Here is a 14,427-nt window from a genome sequence, read left to right as displayed (position 1 = left end):
GTGGCACGAGCAGAGGAATTTATTAGATTCTTAGATGTTTTGACATTGATCAAACAAATAAAGTCCACGTCACAGTACAGTAATGACTTATCCCCTTGTTTAATAATTGATTGGACCTGCTTAATGAATAAATATTGACTTCAATTCCCTATTAATTATTGTTTCTCTCATAGTTATATGGAGAGTATAGTGAATCACATTTCAGGCATGTTTGAACATTATTGATATGTCATCATTAAGTACATTTGCACATAATGAAGGTCCTGGCCACCATGTCAATAAGCATTTCAAATGTAACTGTATAAGACAAGGAACATTGGATTAATCACAAATACAAAACAGAACATGAATTGAATCTAAGACTGCTTCAAGATTGAGAATAATAAAATATCAAGGAAATATTTCTTATTGTAGGTCACTGCATGTATCTTTTGCCTTACCATGGTCCACATCAAGAAGCAATAGTCATATTTTACAGAACACATTATGATTAAACTCTAGAACAGGTTTTTATATAAATTTTGTTTCTTATTTATTCAACAAATAGGTTTCCAAAACACAGAAAACTGCAGGAATAACTGACCATCCTTATTAAAATATGTTTCATTTCAATTAACCCAATGTCTTAAGATGTTTTGATGTGGAGGTGCCAGTGTTGGACTGGGGTGGATGGATCTGAAATCACACGATACCAGGTTACAGTCCAATAGATTTATTAGAAAACACAAGCTTTCGGACTCTTACTCCTTCTTCAGATGTTAGTGAGAGAGGTAGTGTCAGAATTTATAAGGAAAAGATCAAAGGGTCACACCACTGATGAGGATGTACTAAACAAACCTAAGATGCTGTTAAATTGAAGTTGTCAGCCGAGGACTAAATTTCTACCCCACCACCAAAATGGACCCCATTGTTCTCGCAGCAGACACAGAGAAATTCATCGAACGAATGAGACTCCAGGAATTCTTCCAAGATGTCAACAGCAAACCCAATGAGACAACCTACTATCATTTGTAGGCCCACAAAAAAATGTTGTAACCAAATTATTAAAATATGTTGACAGAGAGATCCAGAGAGCGGACAAAGAAGGACTCGAATTGGACCCCAGGTCTTGACAGGTATGCTCAAGCCATCAGAGAATGTGTGAATGCCAGATTTATCAGCCACACTCATAAGGTAGTGCAAAATGTCACCCAAGCACAATGCATGCTCTCAAGACTAATTGCAACATTGTCATCAAACCAGCGGACAAAGGAGGAGTCATGATCGTACAAAATAGAACAGACTATTACAAGGAAGTGTACCAGCAGCTGAACAACCAGGAACACTACAGGGGACTACCTGCCAAACCGACCAAAGGACACACCCGTCAACTGAACAGACTGGTCAAGACTTTAGATCCAGTCCTTCAGAGGCTCCTACACACTCTCATCCCACATACTTCCTGCAAAGGGGACTTCTACTGCCTTCCAAAGATACACAAAGGCAACACACCTGGATGTCCCATTAGCAGGAAATGGGACCCTGTGTGAGAACCTCTCTGCCTATGTCGAGGGCATCTTGAAACCCATTGTTCAGGGAGCCCCCAGCTTCTATTGCGACATACAGATTCATTATAGAAACCCAGCACCAACGGACCAGTCAAACCAGTAATAATCCTCATCACAATGGACGTTATGGCAGTCTACACTAGCTATCCCCAATTATGACAACATACCGCAATAGCCTCAGTATTCAATACCAACACCAATTGCCAAGTTCCAGATGCCATCCCATAATTCATCCACATCACCGTCACCCACAACACCTTCATCTTCAACAACCAGTTCTTCATCCAGACACATGGAGCAGCCATGGGAACAAGATTTTCTCTCCAATATGCCAATTTTTCATGCATAGGTTCGAACAAGATTTCTTTGCTGCACAGAACCTCTTCCTTTGGACTCAAGGCAACGAATCACTGAAACAATTATGTAGAAATATCAACAAGTTTCATCCCACCATCAGACTTATCACGGACTACTCTTCAGAATCACTCTCATTCTTGGACACACGCTTTTCCATCAAGGACAGACACCTCAGTACCTCACTCTACCGCTAACCCATGAATAACCTCGTGATGCTTCATTTCTCTAGTTTCCACACTAAACATATTAAAATAGACATCCCCTATAGACAAGCCCTACGCATATACAGAATCTATTTGGATGAGGAGGAACGAGACAGACACACAAAGGTGTTGAAGGTTGTCCTCATAAGAACAGGCTATGATGCTCAACTCATTGATCACAGTTCCAATGTGCCACAGCGACAAACCATAATGACCACCTCAGAAGAGGGACGCAGGATACAACCGATAGGGTATCCTTCATCATCCAGTATTTCACGGGAGGAGAAACTATGCCATGTTCTTCGCAGCCTTCAACACCTTATCGATGACAATGAGCACTTTGCCAAGATCTTCCCCACGCCTCCATTTCTTGCCTTGAAATAACCATCAAACCTTCAACAGACCACTGTTCGCAGCAAACTACCCAGCCTTCAGGACAACATTGACCATAGCACTATACAACCCTATCATGGCAAAACATGTCAGATCACTGCAAGATATGTCAGATCTTCAACATGGACATTACCATCACATATGGGAACACCACCCACCACGTGCACAGCAGATAGTCATGTGACTCGGCCAACATTGTCTATCTCATACGCTGCAAGCAAGGATGCTCCGAGGCATGGTATATTGGCAAAACCATGCAGACGCTATGACAACACTTGCATGGACACTGTGCAACAATTGCCAGACAAGAATGGTCCCTCCCAGTGGGGCACTCTTCAGCGGTCAAGGACAATCGGCCTCGGATCTTTGGGTAAATGTCCTCCAAGACGGACTTCGGGATACACAACAACGCAGAGTCGCTAAGCAGAGGCTGATAGCTAGGTTCGGTACCAACGACAGCCTCAATTAGGACCTTGGGTTAATATCACACTACAGGAGGCCCCACCACACTACACACACACACACACACACACACACACACACACACACACACACACACACTCCCTCATTTACACATACACATATAGACATGTGAATCTATGCGTAAATTTGTATTTGTTTTTCTATTTTGTTCAAAAAGCACACAATTTATAGACAGTCAGTCAATGTGGCATTTTAAAAACTCCTATGTTAGAAATAAAATCAGTCTGACTCCAAACCAAGACACAGACTGTTTCTAAACCAGGCCTTACACCTAACATGCATTGTCTGACCTAAAATGGCACTTCTTCTTCATACTGATAAAACCTTCTGACTGATTAAAGATTTAACAGCATCTTAGTTTTCTTCAGGACATCCTCATCAATGGTGTGACCCTTTGATCTTTTACTTATAAGCTCTGCGTCTGATACTACCTCTCTCACTAACACCCAAAGCAGGAGTAAGGCTCTGAAAGCTTGTGTTTTCAAATAAACCTGTTGGGCTATAACCTGGTGTCATGTGATTTCTGACTTTAAGATATTTTGGCAACAGGGACTAAATTTATGCAGAAGTTTGGGCAAAATATTCAGAAAGTAAAGAAGCTTTTTTTCGAAAGAGACTGTTATGTTTATCCAGACCTGCAGAGCTTTTCCAGCAACTTTGTTTTTGTTCCTGATTTACAGTGCCCGCAGTTCTTTTGGTTTTTATTATGTTTAGTTGTCACCATTGCTTATTAAACACCTTTCCAAGTATTAGTCAAATTGGCATTTTCCCAGCGGATCAACAATGTGGGCAATGATGAGTCAGTTGGGAAAAAATAACATAACAGTAAAAATGATAGCCTTGACATAGTGTGTAAAATGTCTGATTTTCCACCCAAGGTTTGAACAGTAGAATGAGAAACTCATGCGTGAGTGACAAGAGAATTACTCACATTCATTTACACCTCTTTATTACCAACTTTGCTTAATTTATACAAAGCTTGCTATTCTCCCATATTGTGATAAGTAACAAGATAGCAAAAATACCTGGTATAAAAGTCAGAGCAGGCCCAGTTTACCACTAGCTCATTGCAGCCTCCATCTAGGACAGCTATCCCAAAATCTAGGTGCACGCTCAATGGATAGCGACCACCCACACTTCAGTCCATTAAGCTTGGCATCAGGCACGCATGAACCAAACCAAATCAACATGTCATATCTCTGACTGTCTTAGACCACAGCTCACCACTTCAGTGTTGTACTTTGGAGTGCATCAATATCTTTCATTTTAATACGGCTGACAAGCACCTTGGCAAGCAGGGCCACGCATTCATTTCATGGATTGGCCAGGGTGAAACTCTTGTCGCTTGTTCTCTTGTAATTCACTCAGCTTGTGGCAACTTGGATGCTCACAACATTTCTGTCATTGCTTGCCTTGACATTTGCACTTTTCTGCTTCTTTCAGAGCTTACAGGTTCATAGTACTTCTGCCTTGGCTTGCCTTTATTATTAAATGAGGAGCCAGTCTATGGTTGTCAGCAGTGATTGGTAAAGGGGTTGGAAATGTTGCTACATATTATGTCATACCTACAACGTATGTCGGCAGCTTTGTGGCAAAGATACCACATGTGCATCAACCCAAATGGCCATGTCTCAAAGTCTAAGGTCACATTCTTAATCAAGTCTTTGGGGCTGCCTTTAGTCAGGGGATAGGTGCAGAATTAGTCAAGGATATCACCTGATCTAAGTTCAGGGGTTTGGACATGGTCAATCAGCTGCATGATGTCTAGGGTCAGGGATCTGTATTACTACAGACCAAAGAATTGACCAACAGTTAGTCCTGCGGGCCCAATGAAACTAGTCAGGGAACTAGTGATAAGTTAGTCAGAGAGCTGCACAGAGATCAGTTACGGATCTGATCTTACTGATTTATTATGAAGAACATACTTAATCAGTATAGATGCAGAGCTAGTTCACACAGTTCAGGCAATGCCTCCACAACGGCCTCTGACATCTAAAGGTGGACAGTAAAACAAACTCTAAGGTCTGTTCCAAAGAAAATTTTATAATCATTCAGGGCAAAACGTTTGCAAAATCACCTTCAATGGACTGGACGCAGTGCAGAATAGCAATAAAGCATGTCCACAGCCAGATCCAGTTTTTTTTAATTCTTAAATGACAATCGTTCCAGGAGATGTGAAGGAAATGATCTAAAAATCTCTGAAGCTATTCTCGAAGGGTAGCATATTGACATGAATGACTGATAGGAATTTGGCCACCAATTGTTGGAAAATGTGTGAATCTGCCCATCAAGCTGCAACATACTTCGAGTCACAATGTTTTAATGAGGGAGAGTGGCAGCAAGGAAGAAAAAGAAGCAAATACTGCACTCTAAATGCCAATATCTCATGGATCATCCCAGCCCATGTGCTCAACTATCTGCGAGTCAAGAATCAGCCTGACTGGTCACATGAAGGCCCAAGGCAGAAGCACATGATCTTGAGTAGACACCATCCTCAAAGGGAAGCCACCAATGATGATGTGTTACACAGTTTATCAGGAGGTTATGAATTAATATCATGACAATCATTTTCTAAATAATGCAAAAAGCAAAGGCATGACATTCAAAATGTTTTACTATTGTACGGAATTCTGAGAAGACACTTTCTGCATTATATGAAGCAGATGACAGGAAGATCATGTGAAACATAAATACTAACATAGAAAAGTTGAATCAAAGGGCCTGTTTCTGTGCTGCAAAAATTCCATGTAGGACTAATAAAACTTAGCTAATTTTGTTGATGATCAACACAGCTGCACGAGCACTTTGAATAGTGGAGTATGGTCTGTAAATTTGCATCAGAGGAATTTCTGCAATTGAGTGAAATGTTGAAAACTTAAGCAGCTCCATAGCAAGTTTGATTTATTACATTTTCATTTAGAAAATGAAGCTCTGTAATATTGCCTTAGTATAATAGCGGATTAAGTTTCAATTGTTCTTTTGAAGCAAATTTTCTTGAAAATATGCCTTTCCACCAACTCATTGTAGAAACCTGCAATGATTTCAATGTAAGACAGCCTTATCACTTCAAAACAGCTGTGAGCATGTTAACTAGATGCAGCAGTATTACGCATAATAAAATTGGCAGTACTTGTTCCACTGCTTTTTAACTTTTCATTATAAACATGTTTTATTTAAAGTTAGCATTTACTTAATTACTTTTGCTAAAGCAGAATTCATTTGTGGTAGCTATAATTGCTTATTTTGAAATTTAGAGTTAACAATGCTCTTGTGTGTAACTACAACTGAAGTAAACCTTCTGACGCCATTTCTGTGGTTTGTAGAAAATCTGACTAAATCTCTTACTTCGGGCAGCTATCCTTTACTGAGACTTTTCTGATTCTGGAATCATGTAGTGTGCAGTTTTCATTATTTTAAATACAAGCTCACATCCTTTCGTTGTAGTGTTGGACATTAGAGTGCTTTCAAAGAAATATCAGAATTTTACAGTTTCTTTTTCTATTAATTTAGCAAAGGTGCCAACTCAACTATTTCAAATGTGTTAATAGCTTTATGAAAACAGCAGAGAGTGGAATTTTTATCAGGTCCATTAGATTTCTTTTGTGTGTTAATGTAGCAAGGCATAATCTCAGGCCTGGTTTTTAAAGTGAATTATGGATCGGTTATAAAAGGCATTCAACATTTACTTAACAACTGGCTATTCGTATCGGGAAAGCACAAGTCCTCACATGATTTTCTGTCCACTACATAGTCAGTAACACATTCACAATTTCACAGTAGCTGTGACCAACAGACGTTGCTGATACTGTACATTCAGAAACTTGGAATGAATTTAACATGGGCGGTGGGGGTCCCAGTGACATGCTATAAAATCTGACGACAGTTTCATCAAATCGATCTCTAGGAGCCCTGATGGAATAAAGGTTTGTGACAGATTGTGACAGATTAATTCTCTAAATTTCCAACTGTTCAATGGCTTGGAATCACAATGAGCATGATCGTCATTCACACGATAAGCATTATTTTTAGTCTATTCATTGTCCCAGATTAGATAGTATCTGACAATGTGTGCTAAGTGGGGAGCAACCATATCACATCATAACCCAATTATGTGTGCTCAAACTATCCAGCAGATGGTATGGTGCCTACTATCAAATCATTGATCATTAAGTTTTGAGCAACAAAGTAAGATTTTTGCAATGCATCACTGCTTTATGTGCAATACTGATGGAGAAGGAATTGCCATCCCCAGCACAATTTATATTCGGAAGGAAAGAGCAAATTATCTTGAGCAACCAATTGTCTAACCACTCTGAGACACAGGATATACTTAAATAAAGACAGAGGAGAATGATAAAGATAACAACAAGCAAGCAGATGGAAACCTACCAAGCTATGTACTGGGCGGAGAGTACAATTTACAAATACAAATACAAACACATTGGAAATCAGCAAAGGTTTCTAAATTATGAAAATAAGCCCAGATCATACAAAGGCTTTACTGATGTTGATACTGCATGGCTAAGAAATAGAAGTCAATTCAGACTAAAGCATGACAAATCAGTAATGCAGTGATGTTGAATGACAGCAATCAGCAGCAATAATAACCAAATTGTCAAATGCGTACCACAGTGCTATCACTAGACGGATATGCAATCACCAGATCAAGATAGTTTTCAAACTTTCAAAGCACTGCATTGAAATTTGAAATGTTAGTCTTGTAACCGCTGTTTACCTGTTTGTACAATTATCGAACTGATAACACAAGCCCATGCCTATGTAACACAACGCAAAGCGCTTTGGGGTAATTGTCTACCTTCGGAAAAAGAGGGATGTTGTGTTAAATGGTGTGATTAGTATGTCAATATACCTTTAAGAGACATGCTCATGAAATTACCAATGCATCATGTCCTATGAGCTGATGGTGTAAAGTCTCATAGTCCATCTGACCTGACAGTTGACTTTGATACATCTATTGACTGTTGCAACTAGCTTGATAACGAACAATTATAAGGATAATTTTAGGCATTCATGCGTGTTTTGAATTACTTCAAAGGGCACCTGATCTACCTAAAGGCATTTTGTGACCATATATAAAAGTGGAACTGGCTTATCCAGAGAAATGAACAAGGTTCGAACCTGCTCCTACATGGTCTACTCTCTACGCTTAGGTTTAACATACCTGGGCTACCAAAATTACACAGGACTAGTAATTGTTGATCTAAATGGCCAGAAATCTCTTAAATAGCTTCTCTGTGAATCCTGACCCCATGTGTCATATTTAGGAGTGGAATTTACAATTCCTGGACTTTTTGACATGACAGAAGGGTTCTCAATCAAGCGAAAAAAATCTAAGCCTGCCTTTATCTACAATAAAAACAGAACATTTTTAAAATGCTCAGCATCTACAAAGGGAGAAACAATTAACATTACAAGGGTGACTCACATCAGAACTGGGAAATGTTATAAATTATATAGCTTTTAAACTAGTAACTTAGAGAGTGTGGTAAAAGAATAAAAGGTGAAGCTCTGTGATAGTATGGAAGACAGCAGGCATTAAGTGATTGAGGAGTTGGTGAGATTTGGCAAAGCAAGTGGTCATAGGACAAGTAAAGAAATAAATGGTGTGTCATGACAAGATGAAAATTTAAAAAAATGAATAACTCCCAGCTGAAAACAAAAATGAGAAAAACAAGATTATGTTCAATATGTGTAAAGACAGGAAACAAAACAGGGAAGCAGAGATTATAGTCAAAAATTGGTGAACTCGATGTTGAATCCAGAAAGACTGTAAAGGAACAAATCAAAAAATGAAGAGATAGTAAGAACTGCTGATGCTGGAGCTGTAGAGCTGGATGAACACAGCAGGCCAAGCAGCATCAGAGGAGCAGAAAAGCTGACGTTTCGAGTCGGGACCCTTCTTTAGAAAATCAAAAAATGAAGATTTAATTCAAGAAGCTACCATTGAGTTTCATTCAAATTCTGCAGCAGGTTGATGACAGAGCAGTCGGCAAACTAGCGAATAAACATGGCAGGCTACTAGAAGCTCAGGATCATGTCTGAATGGTTGTGCTTCACAAAGCAGTCACCCAAATGTGTTTATTTAGTGCCTTTTATTTTCTCTTGTATGGTCTTACTTAAGCACTAGTTTTCCTGCTTAAGAATCTTAAATCATGACAAAGCAAGTTCTGTGCACAGAATCCCACTAAGTGCACATCTGTCTGAATTTTTGACACAAGTATACTACAATGACATTCACATTATACGCAGAATTACTGACTTGGAAACATCATGAACTGTAGGCAAAGAAGTATTCACAAGATTATTCATCTCATTGGGTTGGTTTTGGCTCTGGTCTAACTCTTTTTACGAGGAAAAATCTACTTTGTAGTAGTCGTTGCTCTCTTTATCTTTACAATTGCTCACTTATTCTGGTGTTCCCTCTTCTACTCTCCAGAACTTCCTCTTTCCAATCTCTTCTAGTGATCCCAGCAGACTTTACTTTGTTTTCTATACTCCAGTACTCTGTATGCTTCGATATTGATACTGACTTTCTCGCAGGGTTCTTAAAAAATAATCTTAACTCTGTCCTCATTCTCTAATCTGGTCTGGCTCACTGCCCAAATTTCCATTGCTAGTCCTGGCTGTATCTTTTCTTCAATGTGCAGCATGGTGGCACAGTGGTTTAGCACTGCTGCCTCACAGCACCAGGGTCCTGGGTTTGATTCCACCCTCGGACAACTGTCTGTGTGGAGTTTGCACGCTTTCCCCGTGGCAGAGTGGGTTTCTTCCTAGTGCTCCAGTTTCTTCCCTCAGTCCAAAGATGTACAGGTTAGGTGGATTGGCCATACTAAATTGCCCATAGTGTTCAGGGAGGTGTAGATTAGGTGGGAATGGGTCTGGGTGGGATTTTCTGAGTGTCAGTTTGGACTTATTGGGCCAAAGGGCCTGTTTCTAAACTGTATGGATTGTTGTTGGCAGTTATTTTTTCCAGGTTTGTGGTTGACTCTGTAATTCCCTATGCCCCAGTGCTGGTCCAGGCTTAGCCCTGTTCTCCAAACTGGCATTCTTGATGTAATTTGTTCCCTCTCATTTATCATGGCAAGCCAACACAGGACTGAATTTGGGGAAGTCAAAACAGGACCAACAAACTTGCGAGGGGTTTGCTTGCCGTGTTGATGTCTGGGATGGGATACAGACTGGAGGCAAAATAGGGGATGATGCACAGATAAACATAGAATTAAAAACAAGTCAGTCAAGCAGACAAAGCACTCTTTAGACACAAGGGAGCTCAGAAAGTTTGGATGGCATTTATTTTAATGCAAGAGATCCCCTGAAGAAGGCAGATGAGTTGAAGGTGCTGATTAACATATGGGGATATGACATTGCTACCAGAGACTTGGTGGGAGGAAGAGGACTGTTCGCTTAGTATTCCAGGGTATAGAATATTCAGATGAGATAAAAGGGGTGTAAAAACAGATGTTTGTAATATTAATCAAGGAGTTGATTACTGCAGCAAAGAGGGTTGATATGTCAGAATGTTCCTCAAATAAGGCTATATGGGCAGAACTTAAAAACAAAAAGGAGATAATTGCTTTGCTGCTAGTGGATTATAGACCCCCAAAACAGTCAGAGAAAGTTAGAAAGACAGATATGTAAGCAAATCTCAGAGATGTGCAAAAACACTAAGGTATTAATAACAGATTTCAACTTCCCCAATATTAACTAGAAAGGACAAAGTGTGATAGGCTGAGGGAGACAGAATTCTTAAAATTTGTCCATGATATAGAGGTGCCAGTGTTGGACGGGGAGAGGGGGGGGGCAGCGTGGACAAAGTCAGAAGACACATGACATCAGGTTACAGTCCAACAAGTTTATTTGAAATCACAAGCTTTTGGAGCACTGCTGCTTCACAGGTGTCACTTCACTTGATGAAGGAGCAGCACTCCAAAAGCTCGTGATTTCAAGTAAACCTGTTGGACTATAACCTGATGTCATGTAACTTCTGACTAAAATGTGTCCAGGAGAGACTAATAATCCAGCATCTAAAAAGTTCTACAGGAAAAGGCCAAGTGGATTGGGAACAGTTACTTGTAGGAAGACAGTTAAAAAGATAATAGTGAGCATGCAAGGCCAACACACTCCCACAGAGGTGAAGGGCAGGGCCAACAAGTCCAGAGAACCCTGGATGTCAAGTGACATACAGGATTGGATAAGAAGGAAAAAATAAAGTTTATAGCAGATACCAAGGGCCTAACACAGTGCATGCCCTAGAAGAATGTAGAAACTGCAGGGAGTTACTGAAAAAAGAAATTAAGAGAACGAAGAAGGTCCATGAAAAAAAAATGAGTAAAATTAAGGAAAATCCAAAGTTGGTTTATAATTATATTAGAGGCAAACGAAAGGGAAAGTGTAGGGCCCAAATTGACAATCTGTGTGTGAAGCTTGAAAACATAGGTAATGTTTTAAATGAGTACTTTGCACCTGTATTCATTTATAGATAACGCTGATGTAGAAATAGAAATCAGGGTGGCAGGCTGCAGTACGCTTGAACAAATTAGCATTAAGCAGGAGGAGGTATTAGCAGATTTAATGGGCTTCAAAGTGCATAAATCCCCAGTCCAATCTACTCTGGGAGGCAAGGGAAGAGACTGCAGGGTCTAACATTAGTTTTGAAATTCTCTCTGACCATTGGAGGGTTGCCAGGGGACTGAAGGACAGCTAAAGTGGATTAATGAACATTTTTAAGTGAAGAATAACCAGTTGCTGGTAGCAATATTTAGACCAACAGTTAATGAAGAAAGAATAATTTTATGTTTGATGACAAGCCTTCAATATCAGTGTCTTCACACTATCATCAAGTCCTTGAATTCAGCCATTGGAAACAATCATCACAAAAATCTCAAGGACTATGATTGACTTTCCAGTCCCAGGTGCCCATTGCTCTCTGTACCCCACAGGTTAACACAATTCTCACTTCAAATTCAACAAGATGCAACACTGCCTACAAGGCATCCCCCCCAAAAAATTGATAGGATATATTTTGTGGTATTTGAAATATGTAAATATTTTTAAATCATGCTCCTGAATCAATGTGCCCATTATCAGGCTGGTCCTCTCTCCCTCACCTCGAACAATACCTTGACAAAGTTGTGCCCAGAGAACAAATGGGTACAATTCTCAAAATCTAACTACTGCTAGCCCAAGCAAAAACATGCCAAAATCTTTGAGAGATAAATTTATGCACCAATCACAATGTATAATGAAAAGCCAAAGAGCTGTGGGTGCTGGAAATCAGAAACAATAAATGAAATTTCTGGAAAGTTCCAGCAGGTCTGGCAGCATTTGTGAAGAGAAAATGGACAGTTAATGTTTCAGGCCGACAGACCCTTCCTCCAGAATGATACAATGTATAATGACTTTATTAAACGCAAAGGAAAAATACTCTACACTGTATGATAAGTGTTGGCTGACTGGTTAGCAAGTGGATTCTCTTCAGTAAAGGCATTGCCATAAAGAATGCAACAGTTATAGGATGAAAATCATTAACACCAAAGCTTTATTTAAAATTGAATCCAAGCAGGCACTGAAGAATGAACAAGAGAAAATGATCTTGGTTACTTTGTTAATTTAAACAGTCAAAATGTGTGTAAATGTTATTTTTGTCTCCAAAGAACAGCGCCCTGTATATTAACATTTGCAACTTGGTGAGGCACAAGAGCACTACACTGCAAGTCAAGTTGGCAGTCTTATGTGAGTTGATGGCATAATTCTTAGCATACTCAGCATTATTTAGAAAGAAACTAACCAATCATTTCTAATATTGAACACAGTGATTTGAGTTTTGCAAGCATGGTTTGGTTGTATAGTTAACACTTTGCTTGTTATGAACAAGCAAATGGACAAGTTTCTTTACACAATGTACAGTACCAGAATTTGGATTGTGCGACCTACATTCATTGCATCACAATATCAATTAAATTCAAACACCATGTTCCTCATTTGTGTGAGGCAGTCTTTTTGTTTTCATATCCTATTGGTGGAAAACTTTGTCATGACAGGCACAAACTGAATGATACAAAGGAAAAATGGCATCAGGAAAGGGTGCCCTCTAAAAGCCAACTCATTCCCCATCCTCACCAGCAAACCTTGTCCATATTACTCCATTCCATCATTCATTCATTCATGGTCTGGGCCCTTCCTCAATTGTCAGCCTCTGGTGGACACTTAGATGGTGATGTAACACCACCAACAGCCATTCCCTCTGATTACCCAGCAGCTCTTAGGATTGTAAATCCTGGGAAAGGACCAATGCTGACTAGATACATTTCTGGTGGACATTAAATGGAGGAGATGTTGAAATTCGATAGTTTTACAGAGTAAAGGGCAAGTCACTGTTCTGAGCATAAATTTATGCCACACAGGTCAGAGGACTGATTTTAACTAGCTAGTCTGTTTCAGTAAAACAACAAAAAAACCTAAATGTTGAACAGAGTGGGAGCTATGTCCCATGAAAGATAAATTTTTCAGGAAAGTGTTGATGATTTATTCTCCAGTCAGATATTATCAAAGGCATACAGGCTAATCTTGGAAAAACCAAGACTTTTTAAAATGAATCCTTAGGGGGCTGCAAACCAACTTTTCTCCATAATTAATGACTTGCAAAGAAAATTGTGTTATCCGATGAGATGAAATGAGATGTTTATTAAATTCACTTTCCTTGCAGTATTATTTTCAAGGTCATCAAATATATTCAAAACAATATTCATCTGGTTTTGATTAAAAGAGAAACTCCAGGAGCTTCACATTTAAGTCAGTTTTACCTTTCATTCACACTAATACTTGTCCAATTTCAGAAATGATTAAGTGGTTATGAGAACAAATAAGTTATACATATTGTAAACAAATGTTAAACGGTTTTTTTTAGTTTAATGTTCAAAATTACTTTTACAAACTGCATATTATAATTTACATTGGTTTTAATTATAATTCAGCAGTATTAAATAAAGCAAGCCATAAAAGAAAAATAAATTCTTATTTTGTTCCAGAAACTAATGGTTGGACACTCGCTAGATGTTAGATAACTGGATATTTAGCCATTGATTTTTGTGAAGAGAGAATTTCCATCCAGATTTCAAGCTAATTCTGACTTCTTTCCTTTTGTAACTACTGAGCCTTTACATGAGTAGTAATTACCGAAACTTAAAATAGTCTCTCAAATGGACTGCTTTCTAATTTGATTTTCAGTTTGAGGGCTGCCTGTGGTGATGTATTGGTCTCGATGTATAGACACTGATAGCTCCAAGTTCCCATCATTCAGTGCCATGTAAACACTACCCCTTTCTAGCCTCATGGAAATGTGTCAATTCTTTACTGTATTAATCTATTCTTAGCACTGTAACATCAAATATCCTTTTCACATCTTCAATGTCAAATCATGACAT

The sequence above is a fragment of the Stegostoma tigrinum genome, chromosome 19, assembly GCF_030684315.1.
Source record: "Stegostoma tigrinum isolate sSteTig4 chromosome 19, sSteTig4.hap1, whole genome shotgun sequence".
Lineage (NCBI taxonomy): Eukaryota > Metazoa > Chordata > Chondrichthyes > Orectolobiformes > Stegostomatidae > Stegostoma > Stegostoma tigrinum.
Note: the sequence above shows the minus strand (reverse complement) of the source record.